This window comes from Lepus europaeus, chromosome 7, assembly GCF_033115175.1.
Source record: "Lepus europaeus isolate LE1 chromosome 7, mLepTim1.pri, whole genome shotgun sequence".
Classification (NCBI taxonomy): domain Eukaryota; kingdom Metazoa; phylum Chordata; class Mammalia; order Lagomorpha; family Leporidae; genus Lepus; species Lepus europaeus.
This window is the reverse complement of record NC_084833.1, coordinates 68,354,903-68,370,460: the sequence shown is the minus strand read 5'-3', so window position 1 is coordinate 68,370,460 and position 15,558 is coordinate 68,354,903. Positions and strand designations below refer to the sequence as shown.

The window sequence follows — 15,558 nt, the reverse complement described above, 5'->3', positions numbered from 1 at the left end:
ATACACAGAAGGGCTCTGGGTGCAGGGAGAGGCAGTGAGGGCTTTTTGTTTCATTGCTTTTAAAAATGACTCACATTTAATACCTTATGCTACCTTACCATTAAGGTGTGCACATTTCCATTTTTCTTTGAAATGAATGAGTTGAAGAGCACACTGACCCCATCCGGCCCAGCTCCTCCCCTCCCCAGGACCACTGGAGCTCTGCGCTGGGCCTGTGACCCATGGCTGTGACCATTGCGGCCACCTGGGAAGCGTCCTCCCCCACCTGAGCACCAGGGGGCAGCACTGGCGCCCTGGGTGCATCACCCCACCCCTCGCCTCCCTCCCTGTGTTCCCCTGAGATCACAGCCCCACTCTCAAAGTCAGAAGGTGACTTCAGTATGGTGAGGACCCCGGTGACACTCTCCCCTGAACCCAGTTCTGCCCATGGGATCTGAAGCAGGCCCTGCCCGGAGGCTGCCTGCCCCTGGGAAGGGCGTAGCTCTGGAGCCCCGCCGGGTAAAGCCACAGGCCCCCGCCTCCTGTGGAGCTGATCCCTGGGAAGTCGGTCCTTTTGGTCAGCACCTTGATGATCCAGCCTCAGAAAATGCTGTAGTCCAGCTTGGGCCAAGCTCTTGGTAGCAAACTCCACATAGGCATAGCCCTTGGGGTGTCCAGAGAACAAGAACGTGTCGCCCAGGATGGTGACCTGGTGGGTCTCCCCACAGTGGTTGAAGTAGGCCTCCAGCTGCTCACCATGGCCCTTCAGTCCATGTTACCTACAGAAACAGATCTGTGGGCAGCCTCCACCTTCTCCTTGGGCATCCCGGGGAAGGGGCAGCCCGGCCAGCATAGCCCTGGCATCCCCTTCCTACCCAGCCTCACCCTATGCTCTGGGCAGCTCTGGGGCCCCTCTGCCTGCTCCATGGCCCATGGCTTCAGCCAGGTGGCCGCCAGCTCCTGGTCAGGTCCTAGGCACTTGGCCAGGTGTTCCAGCTCCAACAGAGGCAGCAGGAAGACTGTATCTGCCTTGGCATTGTCCTCTGCTTCCCCTTCCATCTCCTTCTGATCCCACCACCTGGCCCAGTGGGGTGTTCTCAGTCTGGGCCCAGGCACAGAGGCGGAGAGCCAAGCTGGAGCCGCTGCAGGACAGGGGAGGGACGGGAGCTGTGCTGCAGCATCCCCAGCTAAGTGCGTGCTAGCAAGAGCCCTGGAGGACGGAGAGCCCAGGGAACTGCCCTGTCTAAGGGCCCAGGACGCCTTCCCCTGGGGCTGATGCTACGTCTGAGCTGAGGGCCAAAGTGAGAGATAGTGACTGAAGGATGACTGGCGTTTAGGGGGTTCAAGGAAGAAGGGGGACAGATGGGAGGATAAGGTTGGACCAGGCAGGAATCGGATATTTATTTAAGAGCCCCAACTGTGGAGGGGCTGGGGCAGGGGCTTACCTAATGCTTCAGTATTTCCCACCATTTCCAAAGTTGGTCACAACCAGCGGACTCTTTTAGGATGTCCATTCCCAGGATTCAGCAGCCTCTCCTTCTGTCTGTCCTGAAATGTTAACAAAGGATCTTAGTACCTTGACTCTCAGCCCCACTACCAAATTCCCTTTGGCTGCACCAGAAGATGCACCTCAACAGCCTGACAGAGATATTCCAGATGCCCGGTGCAGGGGAGGGGCCAGGATGCTGTTCTCTCCAGGACTGGAGAGAAAGGCTGGTAAAACAGAGACAGCGCTGCACAGACAAATAACCCCAGCCCCATAAAGACCGCAGAGACGCTGCTCTCGAGAGTGGGTCAGGATGTGAGCCATCCAGCTGGATGGGATTCTTTGGTGAACGCTAGCACACGAATGGGCTATGACCAACAAGCCTTGTTCTGCTGTTCTTGCCAGTAATTTTGGGCAGGAGATAAAGCTATTCTATGCTGACTTAGACTTGTATGCCAATGATAACCTGTGATATGAGCTGTGATGTCTTTCTCTTCCTACCTTGATACCAGTACTTTATACGGAATCTATAGTGTGAATGTATTTGAATGACTTCTAATACACTCTAGTTCTTTTTGATTTGACCCAGAGACCAAGCCCAAAAAGTTTCAAGTATTCCCATTGTGTTTTAAAGGAGTGACGTCAATGAGCTGAAATCCAGCCCCCAGAACTGACATGCCTGGTAACTTGTTGGAAAGGAAAGAAAAGAAAACATTGGATATTTTGGTTAGAGCATAATAATTGGGGCAGATAATTAGATATTCTGGTTTGCAGATGTTTGAATTGCAAAACAAAGAAAAATTTGACGTGCTGTTTCAATTTGCAGTAGCAGATAAATGTGTACGTAGAGGAACTTATTAAAATCAACCATTTGGGTTTAAAAAAAGAATAGAAAGAGTGAGGGTACAAGTTGAGGTCTTGCTATTGCCAAGCAACACCCCAAACTAGTTGGAGGCGCTGCTGTAGAACCCCCAAACTGGGCCTGCTTGCCAGGCACAGAATGCCAATCACTGACATCGGGGTGGTAGAAGACAGTAGGTATTATTATTATTGCAAAGCGCAGAGCAAGGAGCCAGGCAGCTATGGCTTAATTCCCAGGCTCCCCAGGCGTTAGGAGTAAAGGTTCTTACAGACTGAAATTGGGGCTGAGAGGTGCGTGATCAGCTTGTGTCCGAGTTCCTGGTTGCCTAGTGGTGTTCGTGACCTTGCCTTGAAGGGGGCTCCCATTGGTCTGGGGGTGATATGCAGGAGGCAGTCACTGTGCCCAGACGTGAACTCCCTACAGAGGCCCCTCCAAACAAGACCAGTCATGGAGGTTCTTATCTATTGAAGAAGCAGGTGACTCCTTGAGTCCAGTGATTAGAACCCTGTAGGACCCGCTGGATAATTCCTTGAACTCAGTGAGTTCCTTTAAATAAAGGACAGGCAAGACACCGTGGGCTAAGAGAGACAGACAAGAGGCTGGGTCCTGCTTTTACATTATGGGGGTTCAGTTTCATTCCTGTTCAGGGCCTAAATGGAGAGGCAGGGAGGAGAGAAGCGGCTTCCAAGACCCCCACACTGTATAAGCAATGGCACAGTGTGGCAGAGGTAACCTCATGTGGTCTAAAGGGAGCTCCCATGTGCTAGGGCCCAGCACGGTGCCTGGTGTGTGAGAGATGCCTGGAAAATACCCATTCTCCTCTTTTGAGCTGGAAGAAGCACTGCTTTGCTTTGCACACTGCCTGGCCACCTCCACTCCACCTTCCACATGCGTGGGTAACGAGGCGATGGTTTCCTGCTGTGGGCTGGGACACAGGAGAGGATGTCAGCTGCTCCTGCTCCTTACCCAGCTCAAGGTCCCTCTTCCCTATCTCCAGAATGTTCTGGGAGACCTGTCTGCCCAGACCCCACACAGGGGAACTCAAAAAGACAGCATCGGGTACAAGGGGACTTCAAAAAGTCCATGGGAAAATGGAGGCAAAAGATAAGGGGGTTCTGGTGCAAAAAACTTTTTTTGAAATCCATGCACAGAGCAGGGGGGGAGGACTCAGGGGCTGCGGAGAGGCGCCCACCCCCGAGGGGAACCCTGCCCAGTGAGTGCTGGCCCATTCCCTGACGGGCCCCCAGCTCCCTGCCCCTACCTGAGCAGCCATGCTGGGAGATGCCCCTAGCACCAAAGTCAACAACAGGAGTCACTGTGCACTTACTCCTCATGTGGGATCTGTCCTTAATGTGTTGTCCAATGTAAAGGTATGCTATAACTAGTACTGAAACAGTTTTTACACTGTGTTTCTGTGTGGGTGCAAACTGATGAAATCTTTACTTAATCTATACTAAATTGATCTTCTGTATATAAAGATAATTGAAAATGAATCTTGATGTGAATAGAATGGGAGAGGGAGCGGGAGAAGGGAGGGGTGCAAGTGGGAGGGAAATTATGGGGGGGGGGCATTGTAATCCATAAGCTGTACTTTGGAAATTTATATTTACTAAGTAAAAGTTTAAAAAAAAGATTTGATCATAGCAAAAAAAAAAAAAAAGAAATCCATGTACAGTTTTTTGCATAATATGTATTTCCTGTGAGCTTTCTGAAGACCCCTCATACAGAGCTTTGGTCACAAAAGGTCCTCCTCACAAAGAACTCCTGGGCAAATTTATTGACTCAAGAAGAATCCCCAAGATTCATTTACAAGATGCTTTTCCTGCATTTTGCTCACAGAATCCCTGTAACAATCTTGTGAGGCGGTTACTCTCAGTCAACATCTTCTAGGAGGGAGTTGGAGCGGTTGTTATTCAGGGCACAGAGTGAAGCAGAGCCCCGACATGGGGCCCCTCTGACCCCACTCTTGTCCTCCTTTAGCTGCATGACAGCGCCTCTCTGGGCGCCATCCTTTGATATTTCCTGCTTGGAGGCAGCTCAGCAAACTTCTCCCTGCCGTGGTGCACGCGAAGAAAGCCATTCTGGAAATGTGCTCAGAATCTGCAGGGCAGAGCGGTCCCTGGAGTTAGCCTTGGGTGCGTTTCACTCAGTATCTGCCCTTCTTCCACACTGATGAAAAGCCCAGGCTCGCGTTTCCTCCAGGGTGAATGCCTTTGGGCTTTCCTGTGCATGGAGAGGGTGACTTGCAACATCCTTGTGGCCCCCAGAAGGGGGACATGGGCTGGCGCTATAGCCTGGAGCTCAGGCTTGTGGTCCCTTCTCTGTGGCAGGTCCCCTGGACCTCAGTGCTGGTAGCGTGAACCTCGTGGCTGGCTCCCAGCCCCTTGTTTTCCCATTCCTCTGGAAGGTCGTGTTCTTCCGAGTTTTTAAACCAAAAATAAATTATCATATTCCTTTTGCTAATTATACTGCGTTGAAGTTCTAGACGCTGTGAATTGCCGCCGTGATACATCTAGATGAAGTTTCTGGGGGGTTATTTTTAGCTCTTCACTGAGCACTCAGTTTCCTAAAGCCTTCGTTTGCAAGTCTAAGAGGGGACAAGGAAAGTGCATGTGCATAGCCCTTCTTGTCCGGGGACCTGAGTCTTCTCCCCTCTCTGGTTCTCCTCTTTGAAAGGAGATGGTTGGGGCCAGTGCTGTGGCGTAGTGGGTAAAAGCCACTGCCTGCAGTGCTGGCATCCCATATGAGCGCAGGTTCAAGTCCCAGCTGCTCCACTTCCAATCCAGCTCCCTGCTAATGTGCCTGCAGAAGCAGCAGAGAATGGCCCAAGTCCTTGAGCCCCTACACCTGCATGGGAGACTGAGAAGCAGCTCCTGGCTCCTGCCTTCAGATTGGTGCAACTCTGCCCATTGTGGCCATCTGGGGAGTGAACAAGCAGATGGAAGACCTCTCTGTCTCTCTCTTTCTGCCTCTCTGTAACTCTGCCTTTCAAATAAAATAAATAAATCTTTAAAACAAAAAGAAGAAAGAGAGGAGATGGGTATGGCAGCTTGGCCTCAGCAATTTGACTGTCTCCAAAGCTCCAACTTGCACATGCTCACAATGAAAACCAGAATGAGTCCAAACATGGGCTTTCCTTGCCCTGTTCCTCCTAGAGGATGTCCAAGTTAGCACACCAACATGGCTGTGAGCCATGCACAGAGAAACCTTAGGCCCGGGGGGACACGTTGTCCTACTTCTGTAAGCTTCAAGTGTTTGAAGGGTGTAGAGAAGTTGGCACCTGCTATTTGCATAACACATTGCTGGGTGGTTGCATTGAGACAAGTTTGGGGTGCCCTTCTCCATTCAAGGCCAGTATCATCTAGTTCCACTCACCCTGTCACTCTGACACCCGTGTGCCAGGCACTGGGTATGATTCTGAGAAGATCAAAGGTGAATTTAATGCAATTCCTAGCCCCCAGGGAGAGCAGTAGGAGAGGTAGAGCATGAAATGAGTGTGTTGAAGAGCTGTCTGAGTTGCTGACCTAGCTGTGTATGATGAAATACCAGGAAATAACACAGAGGTATGTTTCTACCTGTTGGGGAGCAGCACTGGGGGAGTCTGGAAGGACCAAGAGGTATTTGAGCAGGGACTGATGTGTAAACGCTTTCTAGGATGTGAAAATGTGGTCTTTGGGTAAGGTGCATGGGCCAGACCTGGTTTAGTAACCTTGGAAACCACTGTGGCCAGATCACATAATTGTCATCTGCAAATGCCAAGCAGAATACCTCCCTGCCCCACCCACATGACTTCCAGCAAATGTTCTTGAATTTTGACCATAGTATGATTCCCGGCCCCCAAGAGTGAGCGTGAAATGTCCTTTGGAATCAGTCCTTTGTTCGGATGCCCCTGGCGTTTAGACTTGTGATAAACACCCTTCTGTTGCACTTGGGTACTTCTTGACTGGGTAGACGGATGTTCTGGTGTTACGATAAGGCTGCCACTGCAAGGAGATGCGAGCAACTAAGCTGCTTGGCCTTGCCAGCAGCTTTGTCACAAGAGGGACCCTGGAGCCGGGTCTTGGACAGTGATTTGGATTTTCTCAGCACCCGCTGCAGAGAAAGCCCTTCCATTCTGCATGAAGCAAGGCAGAAGCAGGAACTGCACGACACAGGGGCAGAGCAGTGACTCACAGAGGCCAGGGCACAGGCGGGCAGGACCAGGGCCTGCACGGCGGAGCTCTCAGGCTTTAAAGCAGACAGCTTACAGTGGCTTGAATTCCAGTTAGGCCACAGAGGTGAGCATTCCTGGGGGAATGACATCACCCTTCGAAGCTCCTACTTTCTCATCTGTAAAATAGGACTAGTAACAGTCTATTGATATTGGTCATACCTACTTCGAGTGGTTATTGTAAAGATTACGAGAAGTAAAATACCGGTCAGCACAGTGATTGGCATGCTTAATATGGACTTAATCACTGATGGTTAGTGGTGGTTATTCTGTGGGATCAGCTCTAATTGTGAGCGTGCCCGTTAAAGGTGCAGAATTCCAGGGCGAGGTGCGCTGGGAGGAAAGTTGTCCCAGGAAGAGAAGGTCGGGAGAGACTGGCATTGCAGATGCTGAGCAGGAGAGAGGTCGCTGCTGGCAGCCGACCCCGAGAGGCCCCCTGCAGACCGAGCAGTGGTGTCTGGAAGGGGCTGCGTCAGCATCAGCATCGTCATGGGCGGAAAGAGCACATTCTCGGGGGAAGGGGGGTCACTTGTACGGCGTGTGGCAGTGCAGGAAGTGGTAGTCCGAGCAGCGACTCTCTCAGGAAATCTCTCCGAGATGGCAGAAAGGACTTAGGGTGCGGTGGGGGACAAGGTCACGGGAAAGGCTAGTGTTGGAATGAAGAGCATGTGCAGCTCAGCAAGTGCAGCAAGCCTTTCTGAACTCACGCCCCCGTCTGATAGAGATACCACGCTCCCTCCCAGGCTGCTACGCCGGCCCCACCTCTAACCCCAGGCCCATCTGAGATAGTGCACCTGCCAAGAATTTGCCTGGATTTCCTTCCTGTAGCTGTATTTTAAAACATTAGGAATTTTATAATCTGTTGGAATAAAGTAGGTAAGGAATGCCATAGGCATTGTGGGGCATCATGAGGATAGATTTGACAGAAAGAAGACCGAACTAGGCAGGGGCAAGGAGGAGGAAGAGGAGGAGAGGGACACTAAGGAAGGGTCCAGGGCAGCTGCCGTGGAGGACAGAGTGCGTAACTGCACTGACTGCACCACTAATGCACATCCCCTCTCTGTGGGTCCCCATGTTGCCCTACCCGAGGGACAGATTTTTAAGACCAGATGACAGGTGTGGCCATTGTTTGGAAAATCTCGAATGCTTCCTGGGTGTAGGGCCCTGCTGTTTGGTTATAGGCACGCCTCCCTCTGTCTCGTCCAGCCCCTTTGTTTCTGTCTGCAGAGCACCTGTGCCAATGAATGTCATTTTTAAGTAAACAGTAAGCGGGACTAATATGAATGGGTTATGTGCCCTGTACAGATGAGGAAATGGAGGTGCAATGAGATTTAAAATCCAGCCCAAGATGACCCATGGCTGCGAGGTTCTAAGCCCATATGGAACGCTCGCCCCTCCTGGCCACAGCTTAGGCCGTGGAATACACCCCAGTCCATTTCAAAGAGTCAGGATCCCAAACACCTCCTTCTGCATCACAGTGTGATTAAGTTAGCAATCAGCAACAGGAGGATGAGCCCTTTAAAGAAGAAGAAGAAAAATAAAAACCTCTATTGAGAGATATTTACAGAAAGACTCCTAACTCATCATGGGTCAAAAAGAAACAATAATAGAAATTATAAAATGCTTAGAAATGAATGGTGAAAGAAATATTTAATATCAGAAGTTGTGGACTCCAACCAGGGCTGCACTTAGAGGGAAATTTATGGCCTTGGATGCTTATATTAGAGAAGAATGGCTGGGAATGAGTGAATGGGCTAAGTATGCCATTGAAGAACAGTGGTGAACATAAATAAATAAGCCTCCCGGCCCCAGCGTTACGGAGCCAGGCTCTGAAGCCTCCACTGTCTGCACTGTACCGCTTGCTTTCTCTGTGCTATTTCCCATAATAGTCCCAGTATGTGGAGGTTCCACTTGTCCCCAAGGGTGCAAGCAGAGAGCCCATGGGTTAACTACTCCCCCCCGCCATCATCACAGGCTGATGGCAGAGCTCATTCATTTATTCACCCATCCTTTCACTTGTTCACTCGCCAGATGTTTGCTGGGCATTTGCTCTGGGCCAGGCGCTGTGCTAGTTGCTGCCATAGTTGCCTCTTCCCTCTGAATATTCAAAACCCAGCCGCCAGCCCATGGCCAAAGCTAATGCCAATGCTGCTGCTGGCACTGCCCACGCCCAGCAGCACCACCACACCCCCCAACGCCCCCACCCCCGCCGCAGCTCCTGAATCTTCCCTGCCACTTGTCAGAACAGCATCCTTGTCAAAAATGACTGATTTCTCTCTTGTCTCTTTCAACAGGTAGACTGAAATTACCATGTGTCCAAATTAAAATTGCATACTTCAAGGATTATTTCAAGGACTATTGTTAGACCCTTTTAAGAAGATTTAAAGAAAAGTGAGTTGATTTTTTTTTTAACACTTCAGAGTGTATTCATGATTTCCCTTAATGCTGTGGGTGCTTTTTTTTCTCTACCTCTTAAATGTGCATTAACAGGCAGATTTTGTCTCCATTTATTTTATAATAAAGGTTTTTTTCTAACCTTAAGAATGATGAGCAAGGAGCACAGGGTTACCACTTGCCTTCTCGGTATGGTTTTCCTGCCTTTTCAAGTGCGCCCACTAGAGAGGAAAGGGTGGACGCTGAACAGTGGACACTTGGGGGCCATGGCAGACTGTCTGTGGATCCCGGGCCTGGGCCTGGAAACCTGCAGCGATGTCTGTCCATGTCACTTTGGATTTTGATCAAGTTCACCCAGGATGTGGATTTGCAACCCCATCCTCCTCCCAGCTTGCCTCGCCTCTCTCTGCTCTGTTAGAGCAGCCTAGCAGTGGTTACATGTTTGGAAGATAGCTCTCCTTGAGATCTTTCCTTAGATGTCTGGCTCCCATTACTCCTTGTAAGTTGGTTTCAAGAGTGGTTCCTGCCCTAGGCCCCGTCTTTGCAATCTAGTAAATACCCCCTGAAAAACGGGAACTAGTGTCGTAGTGCCATGTGTTAGGCCATCGCTCTGGACACCCACATTCCGTGTCAAGTGCTTGATTCAAGTCTTGGCTACTTTGGGCTTCCTATCCAGTGCTTCTGATCCAGCACCCAGCTAATGTGCCTGAATGGCACTGGAGGAAGGCCCACGTGCTTGGGTCCCTGCCACCCATGTGGGAGAACCAGGTGGAGTTCTTGGCTCCTGTATTCAGCCTGGCCCAACCATAAGGAGTGAACCAGTAGATGTGTATGTGTATGTGTGTGTGTGTGTGTGTGTCCACTGTCCCAAAGAAGAACAACCCCGGGAGCAGGCCTGGGCTCTAGTCCCAGTTTTTCTCTCGCTGTGTGCTGAGGAAAGTGACTCTGGCACTCCAAGCTTGGAGAAGCACAGACTGTAGGAGGAGACGGTCCCTAAGGTGCCCCCACCTCCACGTGCTGGTGTTACTGATGGGGAACACCGGAGCTGCTCCCTCTCTGTCATGATGGTGGGGCTCCATGGGACCCAGGCCAATTCCCCGCCCTGTCACTTCCTCTCTCTGTGGGCCCTGATGGTCACTTCTCGTCTCTGGGCGTCTGTCCCTTTGTTTCTGAAATAAGGAGGTGGATACATGTTCGGAGATGTGTGTAGGAATGCACTGGGGCAAGGTACAAAGAGCACACAGACCCTGGTCCATAGGAAGTGTTCAGTAAGCGCTAGGCCTTCATGTTGTTGTAACTAGCAATGGGGCTACTTAACCTTTAGCTAGGGAAGACAGGAGGTGACAGAGCCTCTCAGAAGAAGAGAAAAATGGGACAAGCTTTTGTCCTGGTGGTGAAGATGCCCATGTCCAACCCTGGAATGCTGGGTTGGAGTTTTAACTCTGGCCCTGCTCCCAGCCTCCTGCTAATGCCCTGGGAGGCAGTAGTGATGGAGCAGTGATTGGGTTCCTGCCACCCTTGTGGGAGACCTGGATTGCTTTCCAGCTCTCTGTTTCATCCTGAATCAGTCCTCACCATTGCCCCTTGCCCAAACAAATAAATAAAATGAAAGAGAACAAAAGGGTGCATGCATGCTTATTAGGGGTAGAGAAGGGACACATCTCATGAACTCTTATGCCAATGCAAACCCAACCTCAGAAAGCACGTGAGGTTCAAATTCTTCTGCCCTGGATAAGACAGGAAGAACTGCTTGCTGTGTTTTACAAAGTAACACAGGAAACGTTGAGAGTGGGGCTGAGGAGCTATACCAATTCTGCCAGCAACCCAGCTGCTGCCACAGCTCCTGTCCTGGACAGGGCAGTTGGGGGCCTGGTAACCCTTGTGAATCATCAGACATGTATGCATGTGCAGAAGGCTGGTGTGAGCTTCAGATAAGAGACAGGGGTAGGGCCGGCGCCGTAGCTCAACAGGCTAATCCTCCGCCTTGCGGCACCGGCACACCGGATTCTAGTCCCGGTCGGGGCACTAGATTCTGTCCCGGTTGCCCCTCTTCCAGGCCAGCTCTCTGCTGTGGCCAGGGAGTGCAGTGGAGGATGGCCCAAGTCCTTGGGCCCTGCACCCCATGGGAGACCAGGAGAAGCACCTGGCTCCTGCCATCGGAACAGTGCGGTTCGCCAGCCGCAGCATGCCAGCAGCAGCAGCCATTGGAGGGTGAACCAATGGCAAAGGAAGACCTTTCTCTCTGTCTCTCTCTCTCACTGTCCACTCAGCCTGTCAAAAAAAAAAAAAAAAGAGAGAGAGCGAGAGAGAGAGACAGAGGTGAAAGGCTTGTAAACTGAGAGGTGTCTGCACATCCACGTGGTCATGGAGTGTTCATACACACGTGTCAGGGACTGCTTTGGGAACCAAGAAGAGAGGCTGAGACTCGGATATGCTGGGTGTATGATGAGCCAGGAGAGTTCCGCGCAGACTCCTGAGTAAGTCAGCAGTGTGTGCATGGGCCTGTGTGCATCTGTGTGAGTACACATGTCTGTGTACGCGTGCGCCTGCACATGTGTGCGTGTGTGTGACACTGTGTGCATCTGTGTGAGTACACATGTCTGTGTACGCGTGCGCCTGCACATGTGTGCGTGTGTGACAGAGAGAGGGGTCCTTGGGGTGTGGTGACCACTCTTTACATGGTGACCAGCTGCCTGTAGGGAATATCACCTAGAAAGGGAAAAGCCCAGGCCGTGGGTCAGTGAACCTGCTGTCACCCTGACAAGGGTGACACAGTCCCCGCCTTCCTGGAGTTTAAAGTCTGTAGCGAGGGCTACTCAGCACAGAATGCGCTACACACACATGGGAGAGCCCTTCTCCTGGGGCCAGCGGCCTTCCTCAGAGGTTGGGGGATGCTGTCTGGACCTGCTGGACAGAGAGAACCTGGGCAGGAGCCTTCGGTTCCACAAGGCCGTTCCCTGGGTGTGCAGGCTCCCTGGTGGCCGGAGAGGCCATGTGGGCCATGCTGAGAGGGCTCATTCTAGAGCTGTCCCCATACTGGGCTGACCTCTGAGGCCCTGTGGGGCTGGCAAATGTTTCCAAATAAGTTCCAGTTTCTACTTCAAAGGTTTTGTTGTTGTTGTTATTTTGTTTGTTTTTAGAAAGACAGAGAGAGTGAGTGGTCGTCCATCTACACATATGCCTGCACCTGGGCCAGACTGAAGCCAGGAGTCAGAAACTTCGTTAGGGTCTCCCACATAAGTGGTAGGAACCAAGTACCTGAGCCATCGCCAGGTGCCTCCCAGGGCCCACACCAGTGGGAAGCTGGGATCGGAAGTGGAGCCAGAACACAAAGTCAGGCCCTCATGTAGGAGGGGGCATCCCTAGGGGCAGCTCAAGCTGCTGCACCACAGCCTAGCCTGAGGCAAATAGTAAACTCAGAGAAGAGAGGTGCTTGGCACAGTGGTTAAGCTGGCACCCGGGATGCCCACCTCCCATAGGAGGGCCTGGCCTCGTGTCCTGGCTCCGCTTCTGATCCCAGCTTCCTGCTAACGTGAACCCGGGGAGGCAGCAGGTGACGGCTCAGGTACTTGGATCCCTGACACTCATGTGAGAGGCCTGGATTGAATTCCTAGCTCCTGGCTTCAGCTGCTAGGCCCAGGCCAGCTGTTACAGACATTTGGGGGTTGGGGGCCAGGTGGTTAGGAGCAGCAGATAGAAGAGCTCTGCCTGTATTTCTGTCTTTCAAGTGAAATGAAAATAAGCAAATACATGTTTAAAAAAATAAATTCCAGAGAATCAGAAACTCCTGTCATTTAAGTGTGGACCAATGTGGGTTTTTTTGTAATTTGGAATTTAAATAGAGCTAATGTTCTCGCCTTTGTTCTCCAACTCCTGACTCAATGCAGAGACGCTGCCCCTGGCTGACGCTGCTGTGGGTGCCCTTTTTTTTTGGGGGGGGGGGCGTATGCAGACCCAGGGAAGACTGCGTAATTGTGCATTACAGTGTCTTCCAGACTGGGCTGTGCTCCGTTAGCAGTTCATGAAATTAATTTGGTGGTTCAAGATCTTCATTTATTAAAGTGCAGCCGAGTGACCCAGTAACCCACAGAGGGAGTGGAGCTACTTGCATTGTATATACTCAGTGACAGTCTGATAGCCTAAATATATACAGTAGGAAAGAAAGGGGAGTAAGCAGAAGTAAGCAGAAGACAGACGACCTGTTAGAAAAATGGGCAAAGGACTCAGATCCTTCACCAGAGAAGATATCCAAGTAGCCAATGAGCAAGTGCAAATGTTACTCTTCAGGGAATGGCAAGTCCAGACCACAAAGGCATGCTGCTACACTCCCATCAGAATGGCTTAGTGGAAAGGGGCTGTCCCTGGTGGTGACAACAATGTGAAGCCACCGAGGCTCACATGACGGCTGGCTGAAGTCTAATCCGCTGTAATGATTTCAGAGAACTGGCGATGTGAGCCAGGGCTGAGCCATCTCGTGCCAGCCATTCACTCCACGTTACAGACCCAGGATTTACACATACGTGTGTCCACCAGCTACGGGGCTATGGGCAGTGGGTGGATAGAATGTAGTCCATCCTCACCCTGAACGAGTGCACACAGCACTGCTGGTGGCCCTCGCGAACTTAAACTTGACAGAAAGGAGTCAAGCACAAAGATGTTTTGTGACCACATTCCATAAAATAGAAACGCACTTGTGCAGTGAGACGTTCAGGTGTGGCTACTGTTGGGACAGGCATGAGCAAACAGGAGAGGCTGTGAGGGGCTTCCAAGGGGTCAGTGACATTCTGTGTGTTGATCTGAGGGCTGGGGACATGGGTGTTTTCCGCTGGTGAGAAGGTACCAAGTCGTGTATTTCTAAAAGGTACCCTCAACTGTATCTGCATCAGACCACCATACAAGTTTGAAAACAAATGAGGTAGGACAGAAAAGGGAGCAGGCCACGCAGGTCAGCAGCGTGAAGAGAAAGGCCAGGTGTACGTGTACATGCGCTGGTTTGAGGTGGCCCCTGTGTTTCCGAATCTGAGCCACCATCGGAACATGAGAGCTGCTGATGGACCCTCCATGGTCACTGAGGAATCTAACCCGAAGCAGGGGAACTGCGAGCAGAGCAAGGAGGAACCCAGAGGAACCCCCCGGTGTGGTGAGGCCGCTCTTGTGTGGCTGTGTTCACTGCTGATGGTGTGAGCGGCATGCAGCCTTTAGGTTGGCACGCTCTGCCAGGGACCATGACCTCAGGGAGGCAGTCCCGGACATGGGGATCACCCGTGGGGTCGGTGGCCTGGCCGCCTCTGCAGGGGCTGGGCTGCAGCTGCCCAGACTCCTTCCCTCATCCTTCCCACATCTTCTGTCTGAACTGGCTTCCCCCAGAGCTCTGAACACACAGCTGCCCCAGGTCCTGTTTTGGTGCATGCGTAATGACAGTCACACCAGAGCTGTTCCACGGTGGCAGACTCTGGGAGACCGGGAGGAGCGTACACTGAGCGGCTGAGAAATGACAGAGGACGCTGCCTTCCGCCTTTGTGTTTTTATGTTGTTACAGATTTGTGAGTCTGTTCAGTAAGCTTCTTCCGGAGGACTTGGGGGGCTTCCAGGCTCAGAGGGTACAAGACACAAGGCAGGTGCAGCCCTGCCCCTGGTGGGCAGTGCTTCTCAGAGAGAGAAATGTGGGGTGGATTTAAGATGGCTCTGTCTGAGCCTCACTCCGGGCCTCGAACCATCTTACTTAACAGGGCAGAGGCAGGTGTTTGGCCTGCTGGGTGAGACACTTGCAACCCACATGCTAGTGCTGGGCTTCAAGACCCACCTCCAGCTCCTGACTCCAGCTGCCTGCTAATGCCAGCCTTGGGAGGTAGCAGGTGATGGTTCAAGTAGTTGGGTTCCTGCAGCCCCTGTGGGAGACATGGACTAAGCTCCCAGCTCCTCACATTGACCCTGTCTTAGCCTTGGTCATGGAGTACATTTGAGGAGTGAACCAGTAGATGAGAACCCTCTCTGTCTCGGCCTCTCAAACAAATAATTTTTTTAAAATAGGAAGGTAGATGGCATCCCTGACTTGCTAGCTCTTTGGCAGCACAGCACATACCACGAGGGACAGCTTTCCTCGGGCCACATGTCCACTGCGGGGAGACAGGGGAGGCTTAGGGTTAACAGCCAGGCCACCAGAGCAGAGGCACCTGGTCCCACCTTGGCAGAGCCAGGGAGGCCTTCAGAGATGTTGCGGAAGCCCAGGGGCTTGAGCTGAGGGTGCTGAGCACCAGGCAGGGGCTGGGAACTCCATCCCGAGACGACTTGGAAGCTGAGGAGGCGGTGCAGGGAGAGGAGAGCAGCGGCCACGGCCAAGGGCCTCTCCATCCTGACGAGGATGTTCGGGGTGAGGAGGAGAGCATCTCTCCGATTCATAAAGAAATGCGTGTTGCCTTGGAGACAGCATAAGAGATGCAGGCAGACGCTGTTGTGAGTGTTGCTCTGGTCCTTGGATTCTGGTTTTGTTTTCTTGCTTTTTTTTTAAAGATTTATTTATTTATTTATTTCAAAGGCAGAGTTACAGAAAGAAAAAGGGAAAGACAAAGAAAGATGTCTTCTATTTGTTGGTTCACTTCCCACATGGCCACAATAGCGTGGTCTAGG

The 15,558-nt window shown here is 51.7% G+C and overlaps 1 pseudogene; it reads right to left on the bottom strand.

Moving 5' to 3' along the window:
* Positions 1 to 375: 375 nt before the first annotated feature.
* On the bottom strand, positions 376 to 15,282 carry LOC133763845 (embryonic polyadenylate-binding protein 2-like; annotated as a pseudogene).
* Positions 15,283 to 15,558: the final 276 nt, after the last annotated feature.